The 19,379-nt window shown below is 44.2% G+C and overlaps 1 protein-coding gene across 5 annotated transcripts in view; it reads left to right on the top strand.

Annotated features, from left to right (window-relative positions):
* Window positions 1–19,379, top strand: part of HAO2 (hydroxyacid oxidase 2) — a 214,661-nt gene that overhangs the window by 168,009 nt on the left and 27,273 nt on the right. For 2 of the 5 annotated variants that reach the window (XM_060300698.1, XM_060300696.1), the window contains exon 3: window positions 2,295–2,404. The exons of the other annotated variants lie outside the window; for them this stretch is intronic. The gene's annotated coding sequence lies outside the window, so the exon portion shown is untranslated. The remainder of the gene's footprint in view (window positions 1–2,294; window positions 2,405–19,379) is intronic. 5 annotated transcript variants of the gene reach the window in all.

Here is a 19,379-nt window from a genome sequence, read left to right as displayed (position 1 = left end):
CGACTAGCAGACTCCTGACCTAAATAGTGCTTATTGGTTTTGCCACTCATGTGTGTGGTTGTTTGTTACGCAGCATTAGTGTGGTTGTTGTTAGCTGACCCATGGACCATCAGCTCTGTGTTGAGCTCAGGCCATCAACTTCAATTCCCGCTTTCCTCAAGATAATCTCATTTTCAGGGACTTCATGGATCTTCCCTATCCCTGGCCTAGGTTAGGATTAGCCTGATCCACCTCCAGTGGATCACCATAACTTTGATTCTTGGGACACAAGGTTGAGATCTCAGGCCATGTTTTCCCAGAAGGCCCTGGGGATCCTTTTGCAAATAATTCATAACCCCTTGCCAGAGTTCCCCTTCTCAAGGAGATGGGCAGTCTTATGAGGCTGAAAAGCCAGGAGGTCCAATTATATCCTTCTCTGGAAAATTATAACCTGATCAGCAAACTCTTATGTAACTAACAGAGATTCCTCAGGAGGTGCCTTTACAGAGCCCTGAAATCTTCTCCGGCTGAAAAAAAAGTCTCTAACAGTACACTGTGTTATATAGACATAAGTCTTGGGGTGACATCCTATTACACATATAATTATAAGGTAATGATTTTATGGACTAGTTTGACATTCAAGAAAACTGAAGTATAAGGAAGTTATTTTTCTTCCTAATTTTAAACACCTGAGGAAAGACAAAGCCAGGATCAGAACTAACATTTTTAAGTTCTCCATTCAGATCTTTTTATATTTAAAATATGTTGGGGTGTCTGAGGGAGCCCAATATATAACACCCCTCTTTCCTGCCCATGTTCTGTACAAATTGACAAATAAAATGAAAGCCTGGCCAATGGAGACAAAAATATCCTTCATTTCTAATAGAGGCCAGGGTGGAGGATGTGGCTCCCTGTTAGCCAGGTAGACCTGCCAACCCTGTACCCCAGTGAGGAAAAAGATCCCTCCCCTAGAAGATTGGAAGAGATTCCTTCCTCTATGTGAGCCACTCACTCCTGAGAGGAAGAAGGGTGGAGCTGAGCTGAGCACGCCCAGATGTTTCAGTCAGTTAAGATACTCCATCCTCCCCTGGGGAAATATGAGTAATTGAGAGGACGGGGCCAAAAGTTACACTAAATGAGCTCCCTTTAACAAACAGAAACATCATGAGTTGGGTAAAAATGGTCCTACAATATGCCAGATTTATTTAATATTTACCTAAGGCTTCATTAGAAAAGCCCATATCTCATTTAGACCACTTCCAGAAAGCCAGATAGGTATGTCTTCTGTCTCTGTGTTAACAAAGATGAGAGTAATTTTTCAAGCCTTAAAGCAGACTCTGAGGTACTGTGAGGTGAAGTGAAATGGACTGTGTACTGAACCATCTCGAAATCACACCACTATATTCAACCACGAGTTCTGCATCTGTGTGAAGGTGGACTGGCTAACCCAGACACAAGGAAAACCCTCTGTGTTTCCTCAGTTTGTTAGCTAATAAGAGACTATTTTCTCATAAAGTTGTCATTTCCCCTCCCATTCTGTCCCCACCTTCGATTGTAGTAATGTTCTTTTAGGCCAAACTGGTTCATCTTCTTCTAGAAGAATCATGTTAGAAGAATCTGGATCTTAAATAGTTTGCCATCTTTGGCATATTCACAGTACATTACCTGTTCCAGCTGCTTGTTTGCTCCTTGCAGCCAACGCATGGTGCACAATGAACATTTAAAGAATAAGAATTGATAGATGGATTCCCCAGACCATGGCAGCAAAGATTACCGATTGCCAAAGCCTTTTATAAAGTAGGTGGAGAGCAGGAATGGTTCTCATCATGTCCTGTCTCCACCATCTTGATTCATCTACGGTGAAAAAGGAGGAGGGCATGGTGTGGACATATGTGTGTGTGTGTATGTGTGTGTGTCAAATTGCATTTTTTGGCTACATCTCCACTGAGATGATTAAAGAACTTTAGGTCTTTGCAACCAGCGCAGCCAAAAGTTAGACTATGCTTTGCTTTCCAAATATGGTTCTCATTTGCTTTCAACCTCATTCATTTCTTATTATTTGTCTCTTGGAGAAAAAGGCAGCAAGAAAAATCAACCTTGGGCTTTGTTAATTAAGGCTTGCATTCTTGCTGGTATATTTTAGGAAGACAATCGGTTCCTTTTGCCCCACTCTCTGGAGAACCTTATTATGTGGTTCTGTTCACTCATCAGGCTCTGTGCAGCTTTGGGGCCTGTCCCGGTTGGTCCTTAAATTCATTTTCATATGGAATTGTGGGCATCGTATCTGTTTATAAAACTAATATTTCTCTCTGCAGAGCTCCAGCAAGCAACCACTAGGATAATCTCATAAATCTTCATTGGGAAGAGGACAGAAGCAAGGGTTTTTATCTGACTTTGTGATATTCATAATTAAAAAGAAAAAAAGGTAAGCATTAGATCTCTCACTCTACACCCCCCCTCCCCCGTCTCCCTGCCCAAATACCAAGCATTCTAATTCCGATTCCCTGTTTACTTGGTATGTGAGGTCCTGACCCACTTAAACTCAGTTTCATTCTTCATGATAAACAAAAATAAAGGCAGGGAACTTTGGGGTTATTTTCCAGAATGTGGAACCAGATTAGAGTCAGGAAGAGAAGCCATATGTCTGCCTTCTCAAATCTCTTTTCCTCTTCACATTTATGCCTTCTTGAAAGAAGACTGATGTGGTTTAGTCATTTCACCCAAGCCCCTTTTGTCGTTTCCACCAAAATAAAACTTTCGGGCTGGATGCCTTAGGTAAGAAAGGATCCTTGAAGAAAAATCTCCATCTATTTATTCAGCAGATACCGTTCTGCTCAAGGCAGTGGTGTGAGTGTTGTAGGGATTCAGAGATGAACTCACAGCACGTATGTAAGGAGTCCATCCACAGGACAGAAAAGGATGGATACGGAACAGAAAAAGACGTAGAAAAGGAGGAAGCGGAGGGGAGATTAAACATGCCTCCTTGTGGTGTTTCTCACTGTCCTTGGTTTAGTTGCCTCTTTCTTCACACGCCATCACAAGTGCTACCCACTTCTCTAGCACTGCAGCCCGATGAAGCCCAGGCAGAGTGAACAGCCACAAAAAGGCCCCATGCATCCAGAGGACGTGTGGGCATGGGTCAGTGGTCAGTTCCTCTTGTTTGGACTGATTGTTGGAATAGCCCTGATGAAAGTGGCCTGAGAAACTGGAAACATGGAATTTCCATCTCTGGGATGAAGAAATTTGCGGGGTTGATTCCTGGGATGCTCCAACATGGAAACATCAGGAAAATGAGGACAGACCAGCCAAGGGGACTGAGAAAGAGTAGCCAGAGAGGTAAGAGGAAACCTGTGAGTGAATTATGTTCTAAAGGAAGAAGGAAGAAGGAGTTTAAAGAAATTAGTGACCTCCTACCTCAAGGCCGCTGACAGCTCAAGAGGAGACCTGAGAATTCAACCTTGGATTTGAACTGCAGGAGGAGAAACGAGAGCCTGATTGGAAAAGAAGGAAAAGTAGAGACAATGATTATAGACATCTCTTTTGAAAAGAAATCCTTGAACATAAAGAAGGCTTTCAGTGTTTGAAAGGTTAAGTTCTCAATTTCCTGATCATTTTGATGCTACAGAATAATCGCCTCCCTCCAGTCCAGTAGGTTTGCAGTTTCCTAGAACAACAGTGGCTAACGTTGATTGCACTCCAACTCAGAGCCAGGCACCCTTATAATCTTGTACACACATTTTTTCATTTATTGGATCCTTCTAGCTCTTTAAAGTAACTGCTATCATTAAAGCCCTCACACAGAAGAGGAAACGGAAGCACAGAGAGGTTCATTGCAGCACTATTTACAATAGCCAGGTCATGGAAGCAACCTAAATGCCCGTTGACAGACGAATGGATAAAACAATGTGCTACATATATACAATGGAATATTACGCAGCCATAAGAAGGAACGAAATTGGGTCATTTGTAGAGACGTGGATGGACCTAGGGACTGTCATACAGAGTGAAGTAAGTCAGAAAGAGAAAAACAAATACCGTATATTAATGCATATATGTGGAATCTAAAAAAGTGGTACAGATGAACCTGTTTGCAGGGCAGAAATAGAGACACAGATGGAGAGAACAAATGTATGGACACCAAGGGGGGAAAGTGGCAGGGGGTGGGGTGGTGCTGGTGGGGTGAATTGGGAGACTGGGATTGACATGTATACACTGATGTATATAAAATAGATTAATAAGAACCTGCTGTATAAAAAAATAAAATAAAATAAAATTCAAAAATAAATAAAATTGTAAAAAAAAAAGCTCCGGCTTCCCTGGTGGCGCAGTGGTTGAGAGTCCGCCTGCCGATGCAGGGGACACGGGTTCGTGCCCCGGTCCGGGAAGATCCCACGTGCCGCGGAGCGGCTGGGCCCGTGAGCCATGACCGCTGAGCCTGCGCGTCCGGAGCCTGTGCTCCGCAATGGGAGAGGCCACAACAGTGAGAGGCCCGCGTACAGCAAAAAAAAAAAAAAAAAAAAAAGCTCCCCCAGCAAACATCACCTCACACTCATTGACTGGAACAGGATTATATGTCCACCTCCAAACTAAGCACTGGCTTAGAGAATGGAATTCCTCTGAGTAGACTAATCAGCTTTTACCCTTGAGCTGGGCATGGGATCTGGACACACTGCTACGTGAAAGAGCGCAGACACCTGAAAAAAATCAGGGCTCTATTAGCAAGAAAGAAGTTGGGGGTGGGGGCGGTGGGAAGATGAATTTGGTGTGTGCAGCCTACAGTGTCTGATAAAATAATACAGGAAAGTGATGTCCATTGAATTTCATCTCACCCTAGCTTGAATTATTTCATCAGTTCTGGGAACAGAGCTGTGAGGGGATAGGTCCCAGGTCAGATAGGCTTTGACGAGGGAGGGAAGAGAACATGTAGGAGAAGCTGGGAGCATGAGGCATTGCCCTGCTGCCCACAATGCAGTGTGATGTCTAACGAGAGACAAACAGGAAGCCAATGCAGAAGACCTACTACATAGCGGGTGCTGTATTAGGTTATCCACACACATTGTCCTATTTAATCCTCATAAGAGTCCTTCTGAAATACAAACTATAATTCTCCTTTTACAGATAAAGCAATCAAGGCTCAGAGAAGTTGGGTAACTTGCCATGGGTTCCATGGCTAGTGAGTAGCAGAGGGAGAATTCTGTTGGCTGCAGATTATGACTGTAACCTTCCCACAAGGTCCAAGTCTCTAAGGGATATTTAGGGACAGAGCCTCAGCTGAAAAAGTACTTTGTTATGATCTGAGGCTTTGGGCCGCACATCTCTGTGAAGTTTCCTGGTGAGGTAGAACATGTGTGAGCACCAAAGTCTTGTTCGTGCTTCTGGCCTAAGACTTAGGAGCAAAGCAGGCCAGGTGAGCCCCTTTCTCCTGGGCCAGTCCTTTTCAGATGTTTCTACTGAAGTATGTCCAATGGCAGAGGAGGGGGAGACTCAAGTTAGGGTTGTGATCTCAAGAGACCTGGGAAATGAACTGATCTGTACTGATAACAGAGAGTGCATCCGCAAGTCAGCCAAGCTGGGAGTGATGGTAGGGGAAGCTCTCCTCCACCTCCCCACTAGCTGGGCCGTGACTTTCTGGGACAAAGAGTGAGAGAAGGCTCCTCAACCAGACCCACCTTCAGAAAAGGAGAAAATGCAGAGCATAAGCAATACTAGAAAGAAGAAAGGATTTTCATAAATAAGCTCAAAGAGTAAGCCACATGACATGGTTCAAGAGGCCACCTTGGAAAATTGGGCCTCCTGGAGCAAGGTCTGGTGGGACATGAGCTTCCGGAAGTGGTTCAGTCTTCCCCAGAGACTGGGAGAAAGGAGAAGTTGTCGGTATAGGAACAAGGCCCATCGGCTGTGTGGAGACAAGAGAAGCCAGTGCAGGCTGGAGGGCCAGTTGCATGCGGGGCTCAGCCTGCAGAGACTGGAGTTCTGGTGGTTCTGGTGGGCCTTCCTACATGTTTTCTTCCCTCTCCATCAAAGCCTATCTGACCTGGGTCCTATCCAGTTTGCCCATCTGTGGTCAGGAGGACCCACAGGTTGCATGGGACCACTCAGGTAGGACCACCTGCTGCCCAGCCTCAGTACCTAGCAGGCCCCGGTAGAGGTGGGTAGATTCCAGAAAAACAAACAATTGCTCAAAACTCTGAGATGGAAATGCCTACCCATTGTTTTAGTTGCAGTAAGATGGGCTTCTTGTGACTGACGTTATCCATGAGCCCTCCTGAAGTTACAGATGGAAAATAGAGAAGCCAGAGTGAGGAGCTATCCGACCCTAGAGCAAAAAAGCTTGAAAGTGTACCATTTCTCTTCTCTACAAAATACAGAGACTTTTAGGGATATCCCCCTACCACCACCTAATTGGGTTCCCCGTTGGGATATAGGAAGAGCAGCAGCAGATGTAGCTGAGAATTCTGCCCATCATCCAGGTCACCTTTCACCCTCCATGCCACCATGTTTGATCAGTTCCCTGACCATCCAGGATTCTCCCAGGACTGCTGCCTGACTGGGATTGGATGAAGCCAGTGTGGGGAACTAGGGTCTCAGCCGGCAGTGAAAGGGACCCTCTCCATGTCAGCAACCTCTTGAGGAGTGAGTTGACAACCTGGATGCCGCACGTAAACAGATGCTGTCAGAGAAAGACAAATATCACATGATATCACTTATATGTGGAATCTTAAAAAATGGTACAAATGAACTTATTTACAAAACAGAAATAGAGTCACAGATGTAGAAAACAAACTTACGATTGCCAGGGGGGAAAGCGGAGGCGGGGGGTATAAACTGGGAGGTTGGGATTGACACATACACACCACTATATATAAAGTAAATAACTAATAAGGACCTACTGTATAGCACAGGGAGCTCTACTCAACACTCTGTAGCGATCTATATGAGAGAAGAATCTAATAAAGAGTGGATATATGTATATGTAAAACTGATTCACTTTGCCGTACAGCAGAAACTAACACAACATTGTAAATCAACTCTACTCCAATAAAAATTTAAAACAAAACAAAACAAAAAAACCAGATACTGTCTTCTCACTAAGCTCTGCACAAGGGGATTTGTTTACGTGATCTGAAACAAGCTAGAAATCTTTTTCTCAAAACAAGATGGACTTGAGACTGAGGACATTTTTCACCAGAATTCTGGGTGGAAGCTAAGACAGAGGGAGAGAAAGGCTGAGGAGTAGCAGACTGTCCCAGCAAGACCTCTCCCCGTGAGAAATGATGCAGCCAGAGAGCGGGAACTGGATGGCACTTTCCAGGGTTGTGGTGTTAGGAGGAGGGTCAAGTGGAAAAAGTGTTGGAGTCCAAAAAGTCCAGGGAATGTGGTGGACACTTGGGGGGCAGGCAGGGGAGGTGAGTGGGTGCTATTGACTTGATGTAAAATTTCAGTAAAATGACCCACTTCTGAAAAGGCTAAGTATGGTTGGATTTCTTATGGAAATATGGATCTGATATGGGGTTCTTGGAGGGGAATCAAGAGGGTCAGGAAAAGAAAACAGTAAGAATATAAGGACAAGAAGCAAGGAAATTCTATGGAGAGATCAAGCTTACTCAGTTCTGGAATTGAGGTATAAGTCACAGTTTACTTAAATCTCCAAAGGGCATGGAGGCTCAAGTGACGCATGGGTTATCTGCATATAATAATGCCGACCTGGGGAATTCCCTGGTGGTCCAGCAGTTGAGACTGTGCACTTTCACTGCAGGGGGCACAGGTTCAATCCCTGGTTGGGGAACTGGGATCCCCCGTGCTGTGCAGCACAGCCAAAAAAAAAAAATAATTTAAAAAAATAATAAAAATAAATCATGCTGACCTGGCAGGATAGTGGTGAGGATCAAATCAGCTCTCATTCACTCATTCACTCATTCACTCATTCATGCATTCACTCATTCTCTCATTCATGCATTCACTCATTCATGCATTCACTCATTCTCTCATTCATGCATTCAGCAGTGATAGTTAACACTTACTGAGTGCTCACTCTGTGTCACACTCTTTTCAAATCACTTGACATGCCTTCCCCCAGCATCCTGATGAGATAGATGGTTGTTGTCATTTTCCCCAGTTGATAGACACCTCAGAGAGGTGGAAGGACTCACCAATGTCACATATCTAGTGGGCTTTGTATCCAGACCTGTCCTAGTTCGCTTTTTTTTTTAACATCTTTATTGGAGTATAATTGATTTACAATGGTGTGTTAGTTTCTGCTGTATAACAAAGTGAATCAGTTATACATATACATATGTTCCCATATCTCCTCCCTCTTGCGTCTTCCTCCTTCCCACCCTCCCTATCCCATCCCTCTAGGTGGTTGCAGAGCACCGAGCTGATCTCCCTGTGCTATGCAGCTGCTTCCCACTAGCTATCTATTTTACGTTTGGTAGTGTATATATGTCCATGCCTCTCTCTCACTTTGTCACAGCTTACCCTTCCCCCTCCCCATATCCTCAAGTCCATTCTCTAGTAGGTCTGTGTCTTTATTCCTGTCTTACCCCTAGGTTCTTCATGACATTTTTTTTTCTTAAATTCCATATATATGTGTTAGCATACGGTATTTGTCTTTCTCTTTCTGACTTACTTCACTCTGTAGGACAGACTCTAGGTCCATCCACCTCATCACAAATAGCTCAATTTCGTTTCTTTTTATACCTGCCGTAGTTCACTTTTAACCACTAGACCTCTGGGTGTCTGACACTGGGCCAGTCACTAGAGATGCAACAGTGAAAAATATAGACATGGGGTTTGCCCTAAGGCACTCACAGTCAGAAGGGAGCAGAGTGTAGGAAGCTTCTGCAAACAGTATCCGTTTACCAACAACAGGGATTATCTCTTTAAAAGAGGATGTGCTATCAACATGGTGGTCACCAGAGATGATACTCAAAATCTTTCATAACCATTAAGGTACAAACCTCAACCAATCAGATTGAAGCCAAATCTTCAGGTGTGTCCAGGCTCACCATGATGAAACCAGGAACAGCCCATCACTGTCACCGTCCCAGGCAGCTAGTCTGACAATGAAATGCTTCCTCCTTAGGCCTGAAGGGGCTTCCCTGGAGAGGAAGAGGGAATGTATATTCCTAGATACATAGTCCATGTCTGGTGGTGACAGGATGGTTAGGCTGAGGGGAAGCAGGGAGATTTAAGGGGATAGGAAGACCACAAAATGTTGATCTGGAGATCAAGTAACACAATGCATGTGACATTTGAATGAGCTGTCCTCCTCTGACCACACTGAAGGATTCTCTCCCAGAGCACCTTAGATACAATTTGGAAGAGGTGCGACCCAAATGCCTTGCTTACCCTCTTAATAAAAATTATTTAAGTAAGTAAAAATTAAAAGGAAATTGCATGGGAAAAGTATTAAACCAGCAGATTCCAATGGTCTTTGAAAATTCCTCTCGCTATCCAGGTGTCAGCTTGCTCACCGGCTTCCAAGCTGCATGGCTTTCTCCTCGCTCATGGGCCAGAGGAGTGGACAGCTTCATGCTGCAGCTTCCACGGGTGTCTGTGCCAGCGATCCTGGCTCCTAGCCACTCGCACCGCACCCGCCTCCCACCAGGCTGAAGAAGTTCCTCTTCCTTTCCTGGACTGACCACCACCAGGTCTTTTGCAGGGTGCTTGCCCCTCCCCTTCCTGATGGAGAGAAAGGGCCTTGATAACCTCCATAGTCTTTCCTTGGTCACCCTCCTTTCATTACTACTTCGGCACTTACACCTTGACTTCTTCGTCTTGGTGGAAAGCGACTCCTTTTCATGTCTTTGGCTTAGAAAACCTCTGGCCCCAATCAGTTGGCTCATCTTATTCTCTTATGGCAAGTTCTCCCCTTTGTCCACTCATCCTTTCCCAAAAACAACAGCCTCTAGTTCCACGTCCAACCTCAACTACCTCTCTGAGATTGTTACTCATTTACATATATTTAAATTACATGTAATCACACCTGTATTACGCATCTGTGTGAGTTATCTATGTATCATACACATAAACACATCTAGTGCAGGGCTTGACACTCCGGAGGCCTTTGATTAATGCCTTTGTCTCGTATTCTCTATCTACCGGTTCAGTACAGTAGCCACTAGTCCTATATGTCTATTTAAATTTAAATGTTAACTAATTAATATCAGGTAAGACTTAAAATTCACTTCCTAATCGCACATTTCAGTTGCTCAGTAGCCGCATGTGACTGGTGGCTACTGTATTCTGTAGGAACATCACTAAAGCGCCACAGGGCGGCGCTCCCCTATATCACTTGCCAGTGTCTTTCTGTGTCTCTACATGTTATCATCAGATCCTTGCGAATTCAGAGGAGACATAGTTTTCCTTCGAGAGAGTGCTCATTTGTTTTCAAGTCTGTTCAGCAAAACCCAAGACCAAGATAGTTCTCAGCACAGACAGAGCCTTATCCTGGGCTCTCAGGGCAGAGTGCAGAGCACTGGTTTCCAGGGGTTGGAAAATCACAGGTTCGCTCTTTCCCATCTTGAGCTCCAGCCCCCCTGGCTTCTGTGCTGGTGCTCTTGAGACTAAGTGAATGGCAGTGATGACATGTTTAATGAAAGGTCAATATTTACGGTCAGTCTCCAGCAGATGTACTCTGTGGGTGGGTGGGTGAGTGGGTGGGTCAGAGAGGCCCTTAGCACAGGAGCTGGGATCTCATCCGTGGTTACGCTCTGGATCTCACCTGGTACGTCGTTGTGTGCCTACGCTTGACCTGTTGTTGTTCTGAAGTCAGAGCAGGTAGGGAACCAAGTGATCAAGATGCCCTCAGCAGCCCTCCGACTCCAGGAGGGCTGCAGTGCACTTGGAGCCACTTTGCTTGTGCTGTTTTGTAAACTCCCAATGAGGCACAGCACAGACAGCCAGTCTCCTGGGACACTGCTGGCATCTAGTGGAAAGACAGGACAGTGGCTGGCATACAAATACTGTATGGGTCTCACCGACAGAGGGAGGGTCCCAAGCAGACCCCACTCTGTACTGCAGGGTTTGCATCTCTAACGAGAGTGGTGCCTGCAAAAAGAGAAGCCATGGGAATGAAAAGATGACGCTCCAATTCACCCACAACATAGGTTCTCAGCACCGCCAGACCCAACGCCCTCTTTGTATTACGTTAGTTTTTGCCCCCTTTACTACTCTAAACTTAAATTCATTGACAAGAAAGTCAGTTATGCACATTATTATGAGAATCAATATAATGTCCTAACTGTAATATAAAGGTGAAAACGGTGATTGTTTACTTTTTATTTTTTTCTCCATTGATTTTTTTAATTAATTATTTTATTATTATTTTTTAACATCTTTATTGGAGTATAATTGCTTTACAATGGTGTGCTAGTTTCTGCTGTATAACAAAGTGAATCAGCTATATGTATACATATATCCCCATATCTCCTCCCTCTTGCGTCTCCCTCCCACCCTCCCTATCCCACCCCTCTAGGTGGTCACAAAGCACCGAGCTGATCTCCCTGTGCTATGCGGCTGCTTCCCACTAGCTATCTATTTTACATTTGGTAGTGTATATATGTCAATGCCACTCTTTCACTTTGTCCCAGCTTACCCTTCCCCCTCCCCATGTCCTCAAGTCATTCTCTATGTCTGTGTCTTTATTCCTGTCCTGCCCCTAGGTTCTTCAGAACCTTTTTTTTTTTTAGATTCCATATATGTGTTAGCATACTGTATTTGTTTTTCTCTTTCTGACTTACTTCACTCTGTATGACAGACTCTAGGTCCATCCACATCACTACAAATAGCTCAATTTCGTTTCTTTTTATGGCTGAGTAATATTCCATTGTATATATGTGCCACATCTTTATCCATTCATCTGTCGATGGGCACTTAGGTTGCTTCCATGACCTGGCTATTGTAAATAGTGCTGCAGTTGAACACTGTCATACATGTGTCTTTTGAATTATGGTTTTCTCAGGGTATATGCCCAATAGTGGGATTGTTGGGTCATATAGTAGTTCTATTTGTAGTTTTTTAAGGAACCTCCATACTGTCTCCATAGTGGCTCTATCAATTTACATTCCCACCAACAGTGCAAGTGTTCCCTTTTCTCCACACCCTCTCCAGCATTTACTGTTTGTAGACTTTTTGATGATGGGCATTCTGACCGGTGTGAGGTGATACCTCATTGTAGTTTTGATTTGCATTTCTCTAGTGATTAGTGATATTGAGCATTCTTTCATGTGTTTGTTGGCCATCTGTATGTCTTCTTTGGAGAAATGTCTATTTAGGTCTTCTGCCCATTTTTGGATTGGGTTGTTTGTTTTTTTGATATTGAGTTGCATGAGCTGCTTGTAAATTTTGGAGATTAATCCTTTGTCAGTTGCTTCATTTGCAAATATTTTCTCCCATTCTGAGGGTTGTCTTTTCGTTTTGTTTATGGTTTCCTTTGCTGTGCAAAAGTTTTTAAATTTCATCAGGTCCCATTTGTTTATTTTTGTCTTTATTTCCATTTCTCTAGGAGGTGGGTCAAAAAGGATCTTGCTGTGATTTATGTCATAGAGTGTTCTGCCTACGTTTTCCTCTAAGAGTTTGATAGTATCTGGCCTTACATTTAGGTCTTTAATCCATTTTGAGTTTATTTTTGTGTATGGTGTTAGGGAGTGTTCTCATTTCAATCCTTTTTGGCTTTTTTTTTTTTTTTTAGTACGCGGGCCTCTCACTGTTGTGGCCTCTCCCATTGCGGAGCACAGGCTCCGGATGCGCAGGCTCAGCGGCCGTGGCTCACGGGCCTAGCCTCTCCGCGGCATGTGGGATCTTCCCAGACCGGGGCACGAACCCCTGTCCCCCTCATCGGCAGGCAGACTCTCAACCACTGCGCCACCAGGGAAGCCCTCATTTCATACTTTTACATGTAGCTGTCCAGTTTTCCCAGCACCACTTATTGAAGAGGCTGTCTTTTCTCCATTGTATATTCTTGCCTCCTTTATCAAAGATAAGGTGACCATATGTGCATGGGTTTATCTCTGGGCTTTCTTTCCTGTTCCATTGATCTCTATTTAAAACAGTGATTTTTTAAATGTGTTTCAATATGTAGATATTCGCACAGGAACAAAGTAGAACAGGTAATTGGGTCACATGTTTGCACTTACACAAAATGATTGTGTGAATTTAAGAAAAGTAAAACTATCAGAAGCCACTCTATACAAGTAGTGCAGAAATGTAAAAGTACAGGTAGAGACTAGAATAAACCCTTTTATTCAGATAAGTAATAACAGACCACCCTGATTATTTGTATATGATACAAGATAAGAGGAAATGACCTTAATGAAAGAGAAAAGATGTGTTTTACATTTGGGTCAATGAAGAATAAACAAAAAGGGAAACAGCTGAAACTGGGTTACAAATCACAGCCCAGGTACTGTTGCTGTCACTGTGTGAGCTTTATCAGCAGGACGTGGTGCCTAGTTCAACAAAGGTTGATTGGCAAATGAGTAACTCTGCCATTTGATTGAGAAAACTACCATCTGGTTGATGGACAACTCAAACAAGTAGTCTGCTTAATACTGGGGCTCTCATTACCCATAGGTGCTTTATGTACATGACCTAATTCTTATAACAACTCTGTAAGGAATTGATTGATCAAACTCACTTTACAGGGATGCAGCTGTATCTCATTTGAATCTCAAACCCACACCTACCAGGTAGGTGGGTAGAAATAGGAATTGTTTCCACTTTGCTTTTGAGGGAACTGAAGCCAACAGAAGTGATGTGACTTGCTAAATACTCTGCATCTGGAGTGCAATGCCCCTGTCCTTGCTGCAAATCCATATCTCCTATAGCTTTTACATCGTATCTTGGGATATTTACTTCATATCTTGTTTAGGGATCTTAGAAATCAGTTGCAATCTTAAGCAAATCAAATTAAACTCTACTGGCAGGATATAAGCATGGTAATTTATCAGCTGTTTCATAATGGAGACCAGAAATTTAAACGTCACTTTGGCATTTAGTTAAGATCTGTGCTCAGTATGGGAACAATTAGCTAACAGATTACAAATAAATTCTCTGATTACGCAGGGATGGGAGAGTAACTTGTTACAAAGATCACTCTTGGAGATGAGGGTGATCTGGCTTGAACATCTGTCATCAGATTGATTGCTGGGTTGATCCTGCATGGTGGGCTGAGCTCTATTACCTTCCCCTTTCACTGCTCCTTGAGCATCCTTCCTAAGTTTGCATGCTGGGTCTAAGGTCCCAATGAGTGGAAGACCTTTTTCTTATCGAGGGTATTCAAGTTCTTGGGAACAGAACACTCTCTGAAATCTGTTTGTAAGAACCAGTGTTATGGTTCTTTGACCTGTTTCTCTGAGTAGTGACTACAAGCTAATAGAATGAAGACTAGGTGGTAACCAAAACTCTCATATCTGGCGGTGGGAGTGTGAAAGGGCATGACCCCTCTGGAGAACTTTTTCTTACAAAGTTAAAAATGCACCCACTCTGTTATTCAGCAGTTTTACTCCTGGGCATCTTTCCAAGAGAAATGAAAACATGTTCACAAAAAGGATTGTAAAAGAACATTCTCAGCAATTCTATTCATAATAATCCCCAAACTGGGAGCAGCTCGAATGCCCACCAACAGGTGAATGGATAAGCAAATTTGTATTATATTAATACAAAAGAACAATGCTTGGCAGTAAAAAAAAGAATAAGCTACTCATTACAAGCAACAACATAAATGTATCTCAACAGCACTTTGTGGAGTAAAAGAAGCTATCCATCCATAAACAATCTTTAATTGATTCCAATAATTTAAAGTTCTAGAACAGGCAAAACTAAGCTACAGTGATAGAAATAAGAGCAGTGATCTCTGCTGTGGGTGAGAGGGCATTGACTGGAAAGAAACAAGGACGTTTTCTGTGGTGATGAAAATGTTCAATATCTTGACACTGGCAGGGGTTACACCAGTTGTGTCAAAACCCATCACACTGTACACTTAAAACGAGTTTGTTTTATTGTGTGTAAACTATATTCTTATTTTTTAAAAAATGAAACCTAAGATTGTTTCAGCTACTGGGAGACCATAACTGTGTTCTGTTTCCACTCCTGCCTTCTCTTCCACTTCTTTTTTTTTATGCCTTAGGTCTTAAATCATCAAGAATCATACAGTCAATCCTTAATAGAAATAATTGGGGGGGGGGCTGGGACAATGGGGTCAGCTGTAGTCTCGTGGTTAAAGTGATAGTCAACCCATGGTTCTAGGAAGTAGGTTCAGCAGCTTGTGGGTCTGATTTTTTTTACTGGAGTAGAGTTAATTTATAATGTTGTGTTGGTTTCAGGTGTGCAACAAAGTGATTCAGTTATATATGCACACACACACACACACACACACACACACACACGTATATATTCTTTTTCAGATTCTTTTCCCTGATAAGTTATTACAAAATATTAAGTATAGTGCTATACAGTAGGTCCTTGTTGGTTATCTACTTTATACGTAGTAGTGTGTATATATTAATCCCAAACTCCTAATTTATCCCTCCCCCGACTTTCCCCTTTGATAACCATAAGTTTGTTTTCTGTGTCTGTGAGTCTCTTTCTGTTTTGTAAATAAGTTCATTTGTATCATTTTTTTTGGCTTTACATATAAGGGATATCATGATATTTGTCTGGCTTACTTCACTTAGTATGATAATCTCAAGGTCCATCCATGTTGCTGCAAATAGCATTATTTCATTCTTTTTTATGGCTGAGTCGTATTCCATTGTATATATGTACCACATCGTCTTTATCCATTCAAAGATCAGATATTTTTGAAGCACAGCAAGTGATTGCTGCCACCTCTCAGCAAAATATAAGAACAACCAGGCAGCCCATTCATGGAACCTAAATATGCCTGTCCTGAATATGCCTTGTTCAAGGAATGAGTCCTGAGCACCTGCTGAAGACTTTCAGGGAAGGAGAACCTACAAATTCAGTGTACGAAGGGGGAAGGAGAAGGGCAGATTCAGGCTGCTTCTTTCAGAGGCTCTAGGGACTCCTCTTACCCATAGTGACATAGCAGGCTAGTTAGTCCATTTGGACCTGGTGCATCTCATTCGGCAACCAAAACGTTGGGCTCTAACGGGAGTTAGCGGTACTGTCTGTGGGCAAGGGGCTGGAGGGCTGATCAGAATCTTAGGACCAAATAAAGCTACCACCTTGTGAAGCCGGTTGTCCCAACATAACCCAGGGTGTTCACGTGGAGTTTGGCCCTAGATCTACTGAGGTCATTGCAGCTTCAGAAATGTGAACGTCAGTCAACAGTCCAGGAACCAAAGTTGTCCTGACCTTTGCATTAAATTGGCCGTGCTCTTCCGGTAAGACAGATGATGGAAAGGAGAGAGGAGGGAGACACTGGGTAGAGATGGGAAGGGATGATGCTGACTGCATTCTATACCTGCTTCTCCGTCTGCGATTGCAGGTTTTAATATCAATATCTGTTCTCTAATTCTACAACAAATACTAGTCATGTGCCTACTGGGCGCCAGGCTCTGCTGGGCAGTGGGGTTCAAGAGTGGCTACAACACGGTTCCTGGCCTCAAGGAACTGAAAGTCCTGCAAAAGCCACCACCATAATGGACCAACAGGAATACAGTGGGACGTGTTTCTCACACACACACACACTCACTGCCGGCTCTGCCTGACAGCACTGGGGGAGGCTTCAGGGTTGGGAAGACACAGCAACTGAATCATAAGGACAAGTCAGGAGCGATAAGATTATTCCAGGAGGAAGGAACAGCAAGTACAGGCAGAGGCATGAAAACATCGTGTTTTGGTGCAAGCAGGGGCAAAGGTCAGCCAGTGAGCTGGGAAGGCACAGACACTCCCTAGGAGTCCCTCATTAGCTGGCCCACTGGCTCTGGGTTCAGCAAGTCTGGGGCCTCAGCTGAATACCCTACCCCCGTCCATGTAGGAGCAGGACCTGTGGGCTGAATTTCAGACCCAAGGACTGGGTTTGAGGGCAGAAAATAGAGTTGAATTTATGCTGAAAGGCCAGCTGAAACAGCTGTATATTCAGGTCCCCCACTTCCTTGGTCACCCCAATCTCTTCCTCCTCTGGTCTCCTATAAGCTGCTCTCTGAAGTATGAATTAATAGTATAATAGTTAACAGTGTAGACTCTGGGGCCAGATTGCCTGCCTTTGAATCCTGGCTCTGCTGGTGGCCATCTGTGTGATCTTGGACAAGTTGCTTTTCCTCTGTGTGCCTCAGTTTCCTTATCTGTAAAACGGGAATAAAGATGATCCCTACCTCATGAGTTAATATATGCAAAGCCCTTAGAACACTGTTTGGCATATAGTAAATATCCTCTAAATGTTATTGTCTATTGTTGAGGATAATACTGACTACCATTTATTGAGCACTTACTGCTACTGAGCACAGTGAGAGGCCCTTTACACACCTTATCACAGGGCAACTGTAACGCACCCTGGTGTCTGAGCAAAGCCATGTCATGAATGAGGTGTCTTTAGGGAGGACATTACTGATTTCTCTCCTGTGCCAACCGTCCCTCCCTTGTCACCTAACTCATATATAAGCTATGTTTGATCCTGGATCCACATAAACCTTCTGAAGAATACAAATTGTCCCCAAGATGCCAGTGGCTCTCATATCAATGGGCTGCTGGATCCCACATCATCTCCCATGTGGACAGCCATGCCGGTGACCCCAGACACCCAGCAGATTCTGGGATCCTGAACTCTTGTCTGTACCCAGTGCCCGACTTTCTCCATGATCTTGGTAAGGTTCATAATCCCAGCTCTTGCTACCTAGCTCACCTCCATACCCAGAAGCTCCATCTGCTTCCAATCAGATCTGATCTATGTAGCAAACTCAGCAGCGGGAGAGAGAATTTTCCTTCTTACTTCAGACCCTATAAAACAAGGACAAACAATACAGCCCCACGACAAAAGTCATTGGCCTATAACCACACTCTCCAGCAAGCCCTTCTTCGGGTCTTGTCCCCGTCCCTCCCTGTGACTCACGGCACAAGGGCTCCCACCGAGGGGGGCAGCCACACCGCTGGGCTCATAGCCTATAAGAGGCTCCGACGCTGCAGAAGGATGCAAACTGCCCCTCAGTTTGCCTTAGCGTCGCCCACGACTGGTTGGCTTCAGGCATCAACAATTCAAGGTTAATATTAACCTGACTGCAGCTCCAAAGGGTCAGGCACCCTGGTGGGCTTGAGCCCAGACCTCAAAGTCCCAGGTTTGTCCGACTTCTGGAATCAGCTCAAGCATGACAGATGGCTGAATGGCTCAGCAGGGACCAGGAGGGCCTGGATGCCTCCCATCATGATGAATTGCGGGGGATGCCTTTCTGCTCGCCGAACTACGTTTGCTCTCTAAGAAACTGGGCCATGACTGCTCCTGAATGACCCGTCATTGCTCTTCATCCCAGTTAAGCAGGCATATTGTTCAATAGGTACCCTGTGGCCACCTAAAACAAAACAAAACAAAAAACCCCCCCAACATCTCTTTACAACTTCATCTTGAAATGTGCTCCAAACCCACTGGCACTGCCCTGTCGAACCCAGTGTCAGATCCGAGGTTGGGCCCGTCATGAACACATTCTCTGGAATTCGAGGGATGTTACAAAAGCACCTCAAATAGCTCTGCTTGTGCTCCTCTGTGCCCCCGTGGGGATTAACTCACTTAGGCTACAGCAGTGAAGGCTGACATTAAAGAAGAGAAAATGTTCCTTAGCCCAGTGAGTTCCTTAGCTTAGCTCAAAAATTCCCCAGGACTTCATATTAGATTCAAACTTGAGAACCTAGTTTGAACTTGATTCAAAGTATGAATCTAGCTATGAGAGCTATAGGAGAACCTCCACTGTTCTACCTACTACCAGAACCTTATAAATATTAACTCATTTACTTCTCATTAAAGTGTAGGGGATGTTGTGAGGAAACTGAGGCACGGAGAAATTAAGTAACTTGTGGATGTTAGTAAGCGGCTGCAGGCTGGCGCTCAGGCGCGAAGCTCCAGCGTCTGCGTTCCTGCCCGTAACACTGTAATGTCTCCTGGAAGGAAGGGACGCTGTCCGGGATTGGAAAATGGCAATGGAAAGTCTGGATCAGAGGACAGTGAGAAGGCCAGGTGATGTGAAAGCTGACTGTGGGCATGGCCTGGAGGCTGATTGTGTGGGCCTGAAAACCACTGTGGAAAAGGAATTTCCAGATCCCAGCGTCTGGCCACTTTGCAAGGCATTTCTGGGGTAATACTGCCATCTAGTGGTAAGACGACAGGTAGCAATTACCCTCCAAGAAAACGCAGAATGAGCCTTGAGCAGGGAAGGTATGACAAATCACCAGGAAAAGTTATTTTTCACTCCAACTACAGATTCTAAAAGACGGTCAAATCCCACTGC

This window comes from Globicephala melas, chromosome 1 (genome assembly GCF_963455315.2).
Source record: "Globicephala melas chromosome 1, mGloMel1.2, whole genome shotgun sequence".
NCBI classification, from domain to species: domain Eukaryota; kingdom Metazoa; phylum Chordata; class Mammalia; order Artiodactyla; family Delphinidae; genus Globicephala; species Globicephala melas.
Note: the sequence above shows the minus strand (reverse complement) of the source record. Positions and strands in the feature narration are given on the sequence as shown.